The 14,254-nt window shown below is 43.2% G+C and overlaps 1 long non-coding RNA gene and 1 other non-coding gene across 3 annotated transcripts; both read left to right on the top strand.

Annotated features, from left to right (window-relative positions):
• Nucleotides 1-446: 446 nt before the first annotated feature.
• TRNAW-CCA (transfer RNA tryptophan (anticodon CCA)) lies at nt 447-519 on the top strand. Its single transcript has one exon. It is a non-coding gene; the product is annotated as a tRNA-Trp (tRNA).
• A 6,207-nt stretch (nt 520-6,726) lies between these two features.
• On the top strand, nt 6,727-13,711 carry LOC139181749 (uncharacterized). 2 transcript variants are annotated; one of them, XR_011565492.1, is made up of 2 exons: nt 6,727-6,785; nt 10,619-13,711. It is a non-coding gene; the product is annotated as an uncharacterized lncRNA (long non-coding RNA). The 2 variants fall into 2 exon arrangements; XR_011565493.1 differs by having other exon boundaries at nt 10,000-13,711.
• The last annotated feature ends 543 nt before the right edge of the window (nt 13,712-14,254 follow it).

The raw sequence follows: 14,254 nt of genomic DNA, 5'->3' as shown, positions 1-14,254 counted from the left end.
AGGCAAGAATACTGGAGTGGGTTGCCATTTCCTTCTCCAGGGCATCTTCCCAACCCAGGGATCAAACCTGCATCTCTTGTGTCTCCTACATCAGCAGGCTGATTCTTCACTGTGCCACCTGGGAAGCCCCATGCCATAATATACTTCTTCTTAATCTCTATATGACCTGCTAGTTTTTGAAAGATCATCAAATAACCAGATTTTCCAGGTTCAGATAGGATGAGAAGGATTTAAAATGCTAAAATCTATATTCTCAGAACACTGATCAATATTATTCATTCCATAATGCTTCCATTTTTACATTCACTTCTTCTACTTTTGACAACATGGATGGACCTTGAAGGCATTATGCTAAGTGAAATAAATCAGACAGAAGAAGACATATACTGTATGATCTCATTTATCTGTGGTATCTTTAAAGAAAAAAAAAGCCAAACTTTGGGACTTCCCTGGTGGTCCAGTGGCTAAGATTCTTGGCTTCCAATGCAGGAGGCCCAGGTTCGATCCCTGGTCAGGGAACTAGATCCCACATGCTACAACAAAGATCGTACATGAGGCAATGAAGATCTCCAGTGCCACAACTGAGACATAGTGCAGAAAATAAATTTTTTTTAAAGCCAAACTTTGAAACAGTAAAATGGTGACTGCCAAGAGCTGCAGGATGAGGGAAATGGGGAGATGATGGTCACAGGGTACAAGCTTCTAGCTATAAAATAAATAAGTTGTGAGACTCTAAGGCACAGCATGGTGACTACAGTTAGGATATAATTAAATATATAATATAACCCTGTTATATACTTAAAAGTTGCTAAGAGTGTAGATTTAAAAAAATGTTCTCAACATAGATCCCCAAAATGTAATTATGTGAGGTGATGTGAGGTGATGAACATGTTAACTAACATTATTGTGGCAATCATTTCACAATATATACACGTGACCGATCATGTTGTACATCGTAGACTTACACAATGTTCTAGGTCAATTAAATTGCAATAAAGCTGGGAAAAAATAAAATGACTGTGTATTCTACAGCACACTTTATACAAGATTAGCACACAACAATCAATTGCATTTATATATACTAGCAGTGAACACTGGAAATCAAAATTAAAACCACAATAACATTTGCAATTGCTCCAAAGAAAATAAAATATGTAGGCATGAATCTAACAAAATGTGTACAAGATCTATATGCTGAAATATAAAAAGCATTGATATATGAAATTGAGAAAGACCTACAGAAATGGAGAAACATATTGTATTCATGGATTGGAAGACAAGACACATGAAAGCTGTCAGTTCTTCCTAAATTGTTCTGTAGGTTTAATGCAATTCCTAGCCAAATCTGAGAAAGGTTTTTTGTAGACATAGATGAGCTTATTCTAAAATGTATACAGAAAGGTATGGGACCCAGAATAATTAAAACAATCTTGAAAAGGAAGAATAAAGTGGGGGAACCACTCTACTTGATATTAATCCTACTATATAACAATAAAAACTGGATGCTGTTCATAGAGGGATAGACATAGAAACTGATATAAGGAAAGAGACAAACTAGGAACGGACCCATACAATATCCAACTGATGTTTGACCAAGGTGTAAAGGCAGTTCAATGGAGGAAAGATAGTTATTTTTAAAATGATGCTGGAGCAACTGGACATCCACAGGCAAAAAGTGAACCTCAATCAAAATCTCATGCCTTATATAAAAATTAACTCAATGAATCACAGATTTAAATGTAAAACTTAAAACTATAACACTATAAAATATAGGGGAAAAATTGACCTAGGGCTAAACAAAGCATAACTTATATGCAGAGTACATCATGAGAAATGTTGGGTTGGATGAAGCAAAGCTGGAATCAAGATTACTGGGAGAAATATCAATAACCTCAGATATGCAGATGACACCATCCTTATGGCAGAAAGCGAAGAAGAACTAAAGAGCCTCTTGATGAAAGTGAAAAAGGAGAGTGAAAAAGTTGGCTTAAAACTCAACATTCAGAAAACTAAGATCATGGCATCTGGTCCCATCACTTCACGGTAAATAGATGGGGAAACTGTGGAAACAGTGACAGATTATTTTCTTGGCTCCCAAATCACTGCAGGTGGTGACTACAGACATGAAATTAAAAGACACTTGCTCATTGGAAGAAAAGTTATGACAAACTTAGACAGCACATTAAAAAGCAGAAACATTACTTTGCCAACATAGGTCCGTCTAATCAAGGCTATGGTTTTTCCAGTAGTCATGTATGGATGTGAGAGTTGGACTCTGAAGAAAGCTGAGCGCCGAAGAATTGATGCTTTTGAACTGTGGTGTTGGAGAAGACTCTTGAGAGTCCCGTGGACTGCAAGGAGATCCAACCAGTCTATCCTAAAGGAAATCAGTCCTGAATATTCATTGAAGGGACTGATGCTGAAGCTGAAACTCCAATACTTTTGCCACCTGATGCAAAGAGCTGACTCATTGGAAAAGTCCCTGATGCTGGGAAAGATTGAAGGCTCGAGGAGAAGGGGACGACATAGGTTGGATGGCATCACCGACTCAGTGGACATGAGTTTGAGTAAACTCCAGGAGTTGGTGATGGACAGGGAGGCCTGGCGTGCTGCAATCCATGGGGTCACAAAGAGTCGGACAAGACTGAGCAACTGAACCGAACTGAACTGAAACAAAGCGTTCTTAGACTTATTGTCAAAACACAACCCATAAGAGGAAAAACTGACTAATTGGACCTCATCAAAATTAAAAATGTTTGTTCTATAAACGCTTAGGGGAAGAGGATGCAATCTGGTGGAAAATATTTGCAAACCACGTATGCAACAAAGGATCAGTACCTAAATAAAGAACTCTTAAAAATTGACTGTAAGAAACTATTCAATTAGAAGATGCCAAGATATATGAAGAAACATTTCACTGAAAAGGATATACAGATGTTAAATACACACAAGAAAAGATAGCAGCTGTCATTAGGCACTAGGGAAACGCAATTTAAAACCACAATGATATATCACTGTACTCCCATCACAATGGCTAAAATGAAAAATAATGACAACAACAAATGCTGACAAGGATGTAGAGAAACTGGATCTCTCATTCACTTCTGGTGGGAATGTAAATAGTGTAGGCACTCTATAAAAGCATATGGCAGTTCTTACAAAACTAATCATGCACTTGCCATACAATCCAGGAACTGTACTATTGGGCGTTTATTCAGGGGAAATGAAAATTTAGGTTATGCAAAATCTGTAGACAAATGTTCATCGCCCCTTTATTTGTAATTGCCAAAATTTGGAATCAATCCTGATATCCTGCAATACATGAATGGTCAAACAAGCTGTGATACCTCCATACCATGGAATACTCCTCCGCAGTAAAACAAACAAACTCTTGACATTGGAACAACTTTAATAGATCTCCGGAGAACTATGTTGAGTGGAAAAAGCCAACTTCCAAAGGTAACCTATGTATGATTCCATGTAATATTCTTAAATGACAAAATTACAGAGATGGAGAACAGTTTAGTGGTTGTCAGGAAGAGAGGGACAGAAGATGAGTAACAGTGGAGACCCTTGTGGTGTTGGCACTGTTTAGTATCTTGACTATGGTGGTGATCACATCAACCTACACGTGATAACTTTTCTTAGAGCTGTACACACAGGCAGATGGGTGCATATAGAATTGTTGAAATTGGAATAAGGCAGATAGATGGTACTGATGTCAATTTCCCGTTTGTAATATTGTACTGTAGATATGCTCTGCCAGGTGGCCCTGTGGTAAAGAATCCACCTGCCAATGCAGGAGACATGGATTCGATTTCTGGGTTGGGAAGATCCCCTGGAGGAGGAAATGGCAACCCACTCCAGTATTCTTGCCTGGGAAATCTCACTGACAGTGGAACCTGGAGAGCTACATACAGTCCATGGGGTCACAAAAGAGTAGGACAGGACAGTGACTAAACAACAACTATAGATATACATGATGTTATCATTGGGAGTGAAAGGTATTTGAGATCCCTGTGAATTATTTCTTACAATTGCATATAAATCTATGATTATCTCAAAGTAAAACTTCTTAAGAATGACTATGAGATGGTCTATGCTTGATCCCCCATTTAATAAGTAGAGAAAAATAAAGCATAGAGATAATCATCAGTTTAGCTTGAAAAAGACCTGGTACGAAGTCTAGGTTAGGACCCACGTTGGAGTTCCCAATTCAGAAATCAAGACTGGAATGAATATAAGGACCACCAGCATTTACACTAATGAAGAACCTTTCAGAGCATTCCAACACCCCCTTATACAGTTGCCAAGTGTACAAGATATCCTGAGCAAAAACTGCCCAGTTGAAAAGAACCATTTGATCACAATAAATCATTGGAAGCTTTTAAGCCACTAGGTTTGGGGATGGTTTGTTATGGAGTAATCAGAATACTACATCAAGCGAGGGGAGCCAGTGGTTGTAGCCAAATAGATGAGTTGTTAAATCTCAGTGAGTCTACTGATTTTTAATACTGGGATCTATGCTTGTCCCTGTCTGTTCCCTGACACCAATTTTCCTGAATACTCTCTAAGCACATTGGGAATGATGATGGGGGTTGGGGGATGCAGATACAAAGGAAATTAAACAACCAGTCCTTGGCCTTGAGGAACTCAGTATAGTGAGACAAAACATCAGTGCCTTAAGTGGCATGAGAATGGTTATGAGGCAACAAATCAGCAAGTTCAAACTAATATGCTGCTGCTACTGCTGCTAAGTCGCTTCAGTCGTGTCCGACTCTGTGCGACCTCAGAGACGGCAACCCACCAGCCTCCCCGGTCCCTGGGATTCTCCAGGCAAGAACACTGGAGTGGGTTGCCATTTCCTTCTCCAATGCAGGAAAGTGAAAAGTCAAAGTGAAGTCGCTCAGTCCTGTCCGACTCTTAGCGACCCCATGGAGTGCAGCCCTCTAGGCTCCTCTGTCCATGGGATTTTCTAGGCAAGAGTACTGGAGTGGGGTGCCATTGCCTTCTCCCTCAAACTAATATAGTACAGCACAAATTGAATGCATGTGGTAATGTGTGGCTACCTAGGTGGCAGGATGGAGCTAGACATTTTGGGCCCTGAAGGCAACATTTCAGAAAGGGCCAAGTTTTCTTTGTTAACACTGAAATAAACATCCCCAGCAATTCAGGGCTAGTTGGATGATATTAACACTTGTGAAGAAAGAAAAAAAAAAAGAGTTAACTTCCAGGGATAATTATTTTTGTTTTCATTCTCCTTTGTTCTCTCTTCATGATATATGATATGGTTTTGGCAAGCACAATTGCTCTGAGCATCAGTTTCCTCATCATTGGACTGGCGATAACAGCCAGAGAGCAGCGGGTTGAAAGTCAGGAAATCCTAACTGGAAGGTCAAATCTATCTAGCGCGGCCTTCCATACATCAGGTCTCCCGCTCCCTCCTCCATCAGTTTCTTCTGTGACAGGAAGAGGTTGATTAGAATGGTCCAGAAGTTCCTCGCCAACTCCAACACTTGAGGCCACGGACAGATCATTCGGCTTGTTGTGAGAGTTTAAAAAGTAATGATGATGCATAGGAAAGTACTCTGTAAACCATAAAGTGCCATGTTGACGTTAAGAGTATCAAATATAAGGCAGTTCCACCTTGAAAAAATCCTGCAGCTCTCCTTTAAATTTAGGAGCTCAAAATATAAATGGGTACTGTCTGTCAAGGCACCGCTTTCAGGCCCTTAGAGAATTCTGATAATTTGTACCTCTTGCTCATGGAATAAACTCAAATCTGGACTAGTCCATCTCGGGTTCACCAAGGGGTCAGCAGTGATATTGCGATTTCACGGATGGGTTCTTGGTGAACCACTCCCAAGTTTTCTTCAAGACACCTAACAGTTACCAGAGACCCTTTCCCTGGGTCTTAGGAACTCTCTTGGTGAACGAAAGCAGATTTCTAACTCGTCCCTTGTCCCTCCACAGACACACACTCATCGCCATCCTGCCTTGAAGGGCACCAACGTTTTGTCACTTTACTAGCCGCGATGTGGATTTGAGATACACCCCGAAATGATCAGCAGCCTGCTATACGGCATCATTTTCAAGGCCAATTCATCCCGCGTCCCGCGCGCCGGCTGGGGACCAGACCAGGTGCACGCAGAGCGGCCGTGGTGCCGGAAGAGAGGGCGCTGAGGGCTTCCAGCAGGGAAGTCGGAGGGCAGCCGGGGTCATCAGGCCGTGAGCAAGCGGCGGGGAGCTCCTAGGCGCCTCCAGCGCGGAACGGGAGGAGGGGCCGGAGGAGACGTGCGGTCCCTTTAAGACCCCAACGCTCGCTTAGCCAGAGGTTCGGGGGCGGGGGGCGCTGCGTGATGGGAAAGTCGCCCGCTAAGCCTCACACTTTCTCCCGATTTCTTAACTTTCGGGTCGGGGGATAGGGGAGAAAGCGGCGGTGTCCGGGAGGCGAGAGGGTGCGGGCTTGCAGCTGCTGCGTGGTCGCGGACTTCCCGCCCGCGCCGAGCCGCCGGCCTCACGGGCCGAGTAGGGGGCGGGCGGCGGGCGGGTAGGTGGCCCCGGGCCGCCGCACCCGCGCCTTGGCTCTGCCCCAGGGAGCCGGGCGAGCTGCTGTTCCCTCGTGGCGTGAGGGCGGTGATGTTTTTCCTCCCCCCCACTTCTGAGTCCTCCTCCCCCCTCGCACGCACTCTAGCTCTCGCCACAACCTGCGAATCCCAGACCTCGGGAGCGCCCCGGAGAGCTCGGAGCGCCTGCACGCGTGGACCACGGAGGCCGGTGGCCAGGTCAGTGAGAGGTGCCCGGCGCCTGCTTTCCCTCTCTTCCTTTCCAGCGTTTGCACAGGTGGGCCGTTTTCCCCCAGGGCACCCCAACCTCCCCGAACCTGCCACCTCAGCCGGCTCCCTGCTCCAGCTGCCCGCGGCCCGGCTGGAGGTGGGGCCCAGGGCGCTGCACCAAGGTAGGTGGGTGGGTGGGGAGGGGGGTCGGCTCCCTCCGGATTTGAACTCGCCACTCCCGCTTGGCCTGCGTAGTTCCAGGCTCTGGAGCTGCGGGGAGGCCCCTTGGGTAGCCATCTAACAGGTTCTGAAGTCACCTTAGTGATTGCCTGTGTCCCGAGTCTTTTTTGCTTGCTTGCTGAAGTGCCCTGGACCAGTAAATGGTTCCGACGTACTCAAGTTAAGGAAACAGAGCAGAAGGGGCTGGAGGCGCCTCTGTCCTCCTTGTGGACATCTGCCTCATTTTCTGGCCCGGACCACTGGGGTCAGAGTTGGACCCGCTAAGCTCAGGGTGCAAGGCAGTATTGCCAGAACTCAGGGCCTGGAAAGCCTGCCTTCTAGTTCCTGTCGGTCCTGCCACTATATGAGAATGGGCAGTTGAGTTCTCTGGGCTCCAGGATGCTCATTTTGAAGGTGGAGTTGTTGTGGGGAATCAAAAGGAAATGTTAGATAGCACGGTGTTTTGCAAACCAAACTCCAGTCGTTTGTCCATCATAGCAGCGACGGAGGCATCTCAACTCAGACCAGAGACACCCTGGCCAGAAGCTGCCATTTTTCAGGGCCAGCCCACTGCCAGTGAATGGAGCTTTTCTTGTTGGGTGGTAGACTGGGGAGAGGATTTTAGCTGAGGGACTCTGGCCTGCGACTCCAGTGTCTTCTTACTGTTTGTCCAAAAGAGAATTGTTACCCTGGGGGCTGTCCCACAGACAATAGTGCATGTAAGATTACAAGGGTAGTGAAGCCTCTAGGAAGGATTAAAGGAACACTGTGGGGCATGACGGAGAAGGCAATGGCACCCCACTCCAGTACTCTTGCCTGGAAAATCCCATGGATGGAGGAGCCTGGCGGACTACAGTCCATGGGGTCGCTAAGAGTCGGACACGACTGAGCGACTTCACTTTGACTTTTCACTTTCCTGCATTGGAGAAGGAAATGGCAACCCACTCCAGTGTTCTTGCCAGGAGAATCCCAGGGACGGGGGAGCCTGGTGGGCTGCCGTCTCTGGGGTCGCACAGAGTCGGACACGACTGAAGCGACTTAGCAGCAGCAGCAGCAGTGGGGCATGAAGACCTGGTTGACCTGCCCATCCTTTAGCCTTCCTTTGGGAATGTCTCTGATTCTATTCTACCCAGGAGACCTCTTCTGAGAACAGACAGAGCCTTGGCACTTGGCCGCCCAGATCCCTTGCAGTCACAGCCAGGCAAGGAGCCTTTGGTCCCTTGGCTCGTTGCAAATGAACTTGGTGAATGCTTGTTTCACGAAGGCACCTTAATGGGTACATTTCTTTAGGATCTTACGTGTTTCTTAGACTCCTGTAAAGCCCACTCACCCTCCCCAGCTCGGCAGCATTGGTCTCAGAATTTTTTGTTTTCTTTGTTGTTTTCTTGTTGGGGCCTGGCTTTCCCCCAGATATGTCAATGGCTACATTTCTAAGTAACCTGTAAAAGAGCCAGCGCAAGTTCCATGGCACAACGGCCTGTGTGAAGCAGAGAGTTAGTGCCGAAATAACACCAGTTAACTGGATCAAAGTATAATTTGAAAAATTAAGGACAGTTTGGCTCTTTGCAAGTGTAAGAATTGGCACATTTGCTGAGCAATGCTCACTCGTGTTTATTGTTGCAGCCCCAACAAATGTCTTGAACTGTTCTCCTCCCCCCAAAAGAAAAAGTTAAAGGGATAAAGAGAAATTTAACAGAGACCTGGGGAGGGAACTCTTCTAAGTTTATAGCTCCATACAGAACATAAAGGCAGGACTTCAGGATCTTGTAAATCAAAAGTGATTATTTATAAAGAGATTCATTTTCTGATGTTCTTCAGCCCAGCCAGGGAGGCCACAGGGATGACAGGAATGCCAAAAGAGATTAATTGCTCTCTAGTCGCCAGCTTTTCTCTTTGCTCATACCATTAGTTGAGACCCAAGAAAAGCAAAAAAAGAAAAAAACAAAAACCAAAACCTAAGAGCCGTTTTCTTGCCAGCTTGAGTTATGAGGCAATGCTACAGTTCACCAAATCACCCAACCATTGTACAAGAAAAACAATCCCGTTGGTTCTTGCATGGGGAGACCTGAAAACCACAGCTTCAAAAATGCCTCCTGAGAGCCATATGTGATTATGATAAATTAGATTTCAGTGGTTTAAAAAAAAAATCTTTCTCCTTTGGAGACTTGGGGGATAAGCTTATTAAAGAAGGCTCGGGAAGAACCTCACTGGGGTGAGTCGCTGTGTTAAAGCTGTTCATGGAAATGATTTGCTTCAAGGGAACCTGGTAACTCTAAGAGGACAGAGCTGGACATTCTGAGTGATTGAAGGAGGGCAGAAACTCCCAGAAGGGATATGGTCATCAGAACCCAGGTCTTTTGAAGGCTATGAACATGTCCCAGGAAAATTTAGTCGTTGTTTAAGGAGCAGGAAGGAGGTAGAGAGGCAAACCGGTGCTGCAAATCCTGGCTGATACCATAAATTATTCTCTATGACCAGTTCTGCTTTGGTTACATACTCTTAATTTGAAACCATGGATTTTAAATTATCTGGCCAACTTCATAATATTTAAAGTAAGAGTGGTGGCATTCACATCGTGGCCCAAGGACAATTCAGTTCTCCAGAATGATCATCTTGTATTCCATCCAGCTCTCTATACTCAATATTTAGGTTGGACCTGCTGAAAAGATTGTTGAACTCACTTCCCATCCAATGTTAATCCCAGACTAAAATATGGTGTTTCTTGAATTATTTAAATATTTTCAAATCCCGCTTTGGAAGAGTTTTACCAGCTGTAAAGTCGATGGAAATGACCTGTGGCTGGATATAATCTATAGCAAACCTTCTGTGTTCTAAGCCTCAAAAAGCTTTCCACTCCTGAGACTGGAAATGCAGTTCTCCTATGTTTAGGAATGGTAGGTGCTTTTGGGGTGGTCTTTTGCGTGGTGATGCAATGTGAACATATTACCTACTTAAGTTTGCCCAATATTCCTTAAATGGTCCATTTAAAATTTCCATTTCACAGGGGACTTCATGTGAGAGGAATATGTCTGAACCATTCAGGTGCTTACATCACATCCATTTGCTAATCACATCTGTCTTTTCCAACATAAGTAGCCAAACTGAAAATCCTTGTAGATCTCATAAGAGACACAGGCGAAACACTGATCAATGCTTGCCCCATCCCTGAAGGATTAAAAATAATGGTAGTCTTGAAGCTAAGATCAGTTGACTTTGGTTTCAGAAATTGTTTGGGTCACTGCCTATTATTTTTATCTTGTTTGCCAAAATGGCCATTTTGCAAACCCCAGTTTCCCTTTTCTCCCAAAGAAAATCTCTTGAGAAGTCAACTTTAATTCCCTTAGAAATGAGGATTTCAAAATTTATTTTTTCTTTCCTATGACTTGCCTGTAAGGATTTAGCCTTAGCGTTGGATAGGAATGTATGTTCTTCCACTTAAATTTTCCCCCACAGTCTTTGCAAGGCAGGAGAGGCAAGTTCTCTTTCTTTGCAGGAAAACAGTGCTTATTACACATGTAAATTCCCCCAACCCTTCCCGCCCCCCAGTAGGTTAGAAGCCTGAGATAAGAGGTCTCCATCAGTTCCAGTAGATCTGTTCTTTTTGTCTGCTTTCTTCCCAACAGCTTGAGTACACGGGGCCCTGAAAGTTTCAAGTTGCCTTTTGCACTGGCTGGAATGAGAAAAAAGTGGAAGATGGGCTGCATGGGAGGCATGAGATACATCTTTTCCTTGTTGCTGTTCTTTCTTTTCCTAGAAGGAAGCAGAACAGAGCAAGTAAAACCTAAGTGTCTTGAGTTTAAAAAAAAAACAAGATACTTTTTTGTCATTTCTTTGAGAAGGTGCTTATAATCTGAAGAGATTGCGAGTTAGCCCAAATGTGGCCCTGCCACGAATCTAAGAAAGTAAATGTTACTGGTTTATGTGTGAGTTGATAAAAGAAGGAGAACTTTGAATCAGGCCAATGAATTTGGGGCTGTTTTTCTGATTATCATGTAGTTTTCATCTCATAGAACATATGACACATTAGTTATTTTCCATTTCCTGTTCTGAACTGTACAAATTTCATTCCATTTTACGTAATTCTAGAAATATCTGACAGATGAGCTGGATTTTTCCCCAAATTTCAGACTCTTCAGCAAAGGATTTCACTTTATGAAAAAGAATAACACAGAAAAGAAAAAGAAAAAAAAAAAAAGTAAAGCAGGCTCTGCCTATTCTCTTCTGCTGAAAAATGAAGAAGGAAAAAACCTTCACACGAACTGGATTGAGATGAAAAACCCTTTGAGGAAATTGAGATTCCAGGGACCGTGAGCAAATTGGATGCCATTTGTTGAACAGAACGTCCCTGCAAAGCCAGGGAATATTTCTAGAAAATCAGCGATCCGTATCATGGGCTGACACTTTGGAGAAAGCCGAGTGGCAGGAAAGGGGGGTAATTAACCCTCCTTGCGGCCACATTTGGGAGACTTATGAGTAACCATTGACATCTCTGCCCTTGTTAGGAGCTGTCTGCCTGCCTTCGCCCACTGTGAGCCTCACCTTCTTTGGGCCATTTGCAGCCACCTCCAAGGTGGACCCTGGCTCTGATTTGAAGGAAAAGCCCTCTCTCTAGTTCCCCTTTTTGGCTGCATCAAAAGAAGCACAATGTGGAACTGGTCCAAGACGGGGCATTCTCTGCTCCACTGAACTTATTCATGAGAAGGAAGTGTGTAAGTATGCCTGGTAGGAACTGAAACAGCATCTGAAACCCATCACTTCAACACGTATCCCCTTTATCAGCTTAAGTTAAATATATTGGGCATGAGGCTCTCTGTTAGGGAGAACAGTGCCGAATCTGTTCCACTGTTACCTGTCTTTCTGCTTCACTATGGTTTTCATAGTAAAGTGAGTCTCCTTCCTGGGAGAAATGGGGCTTTTGATTAGGCTTTTAAACATGAGTGATCCATTGTAATCTCGTATGATTGAGACACAAAAAAGGAAGTTTGAGCAGGGCACAGTAGGAGCAAGAGAGCTTAAATCAGCCTCTTCTCTTGTAGTCCTCAACCGACCTTCTTCTGCTTGAATACGTAATCCACCTCAGAACCCTCGTCTTCCAGAAGTTTGCCTTGATTTAAGTGGATGTGAGAGAAAAGTCCAGTCCATTCTCAGCTAAGCTCACAAGCAGCTGGACTTAAAACTCCTTTGTTTCTTAGGGAGAAACTTCCCTTATGGCCTTGTGGCAGCATGGGGAAGCTTGCAACTCTTAGGAGACAATCTTCTCTGGGAAGCCTTCCATATTAATGAAGAATTGAGTAATATTGTCCATAGAAATAGACAATTAGAGCTTAATTGACAAACCAAAGAAAAAATGTGATTGAAAACTGATTGACAGACCCCAAACTATCACTCTCTAACATTTCCTACTGCCTGTGAGTCTGTCCCAAGCCCTTTGGATATTCAATTGGTGTCAAAATGATTGTGTAACAGATGGCCTAAGGGACCAGTTCTGGGCTAGTGTTTCCAGCTTATAGTCAGATAATGAGGCTTAGGTCATCGTCATTCCCTAAATGAGCCCTCAGCATCATTCTTTGGGGCCTGACCCAAGCTAACTGTCTCAAAGATATGTGCAAAGTTATCTCCACTAAAAGGAGACTCTAAAAGTCTATGCCTTAGGTATGTTGCCTCGGCACACATACACACTCACACACCCATACACTGCACACACACATACACTGCATGCACCGAAATTTATATTGCAGCTCTACAAGACATTAGAAACACTAGGAAACGGTTGCATAAATGATCCTTGTAATGCATTCTCATGCTACCAAACACTCCTTATTGCAAATGATAGCCCTGGAAAATGCTTATATTAGCTTATTTTGAAATTTCTTAAATTGTGAAATGAATACTACTCACTGAACAAAATGATGTGAAAGTATCTGAACTTCATAAAGAACCTGTTTCTCTCAACTCCCATTCCTGCACCTCAGGGATGACTGTTACTATTAATAATAGTAATAGTTTTCTGTTTCTTCCATGCTGTTTTCTCTCTGTGTTATCAAAACATACATATCTATAGGGATTTTTTCTTTTATAAAAATTGGATATTATATATATATATATATTTTTTTTTTTTTTCCTTATAACTTGCTTTATTCAGCAGTGTGTCCAGGACATCCTTCCATGTCAGAACATTTCAGTGTAACAGTACCATGTTCATTCTAATGCCTACATAGTACCCGGTTATATGAGTGTGCCATGGATTGTTTAGATAGTCCCTATTTGTAGATATTTAGATTGTTTCCAGTTTTGTTATTACTATAAGTAAGGCATTAGTGAATGCCTGAAAGCACTTAAGCAAGTGTTTGTGAGTAATTGTCAGGTCAAAGTGTATGCTCAGTTTTAATCTTGGCAAAAACTGTCAAATTGTCCTTCCAAAAAAAGTATCAGTTTACACTTCCACCATATATGTACGCATGTCCATTTCTAATTCCTTCACTAAAAGTATTCTTAATCGCTGTATTCATGGGCCAGTTTACTAGAGGAAATCCTATTTCAGTTGTGCTGTGAGAGTTTCCTGTTACTGGAGTGTATTTTCAATTACTTTTAATTCAATTGTATTTCTCCAGTGAATTGGCTATTTTTCAGTTGGGTTGCTTGTCTTATTGATTTGCAAAAGCTTATTTATTAACATTTTGTTATTTCAAATGTTGTTATTAACCTTTTGTATTTCACGTATTGTTTTCCCAGTCTGCCATTTCACTCAAACTTTGTATAAGCCATATTTTCCCATATAGAAGATTTAAATTTTTGTGTAGTCAGATCTGTCACTCATTTCCTTTATGGCTTGTGGATTTCTTCTTATTCCTAAGAAGGTGTTTCCTACTCCATATTCTTATATTTTTTCTACTGCTTCTATAGTTTTGGGTTTTACCCATAGTTCTCTCTTCTACCTGAAATTTATATTCATGCTTGGTGCACAGTGAGGCTTCCCAGGTGGCTCGGTGGTAGAGAATCCACCTGCCAATGAAGGAGAAAAAGGTCCAATCCCTGGGTCAGGAATATCCCCTGGAGAAGGGCATGGCAGCCCCACTCCAGTATTCTTGCCTGGAAAACCCCATGGACAGAGGAGCCAGCCTGGCAGACTACAGTCGATGGGGACACAAAGAGTCAGACACGACTGAGCATGCACGCACACACATGGTGTGCAAGAGGGAACTAATTTTTTATCTCTGGGTAGTAGTTTCATGACTGTTATTTTTGTTCATCTTTATACT

Source organism: Bos indicus, chromosome X (assembly GCF_029378745.1).
Source record: "Bos indicus isolate NIAB-ARS_2022 breed Sahiwal x Tharparkar chromosome X, NIAB-ARS_B.indTharparkar_mat_pri_1.0, whole genome shotgun sequence".
NCBI classification, from domain to species: domain Eukaryota; kingdom Metazoa; phylum Chordata; class Mammalia; order Artiodactyla; family Bovidae; genus Bos; species Bos indicus.
Note: the sequence above shows the minus strand (reverse complement) of the source record. Positions and strands in the feature narration are given on the sequence as shown.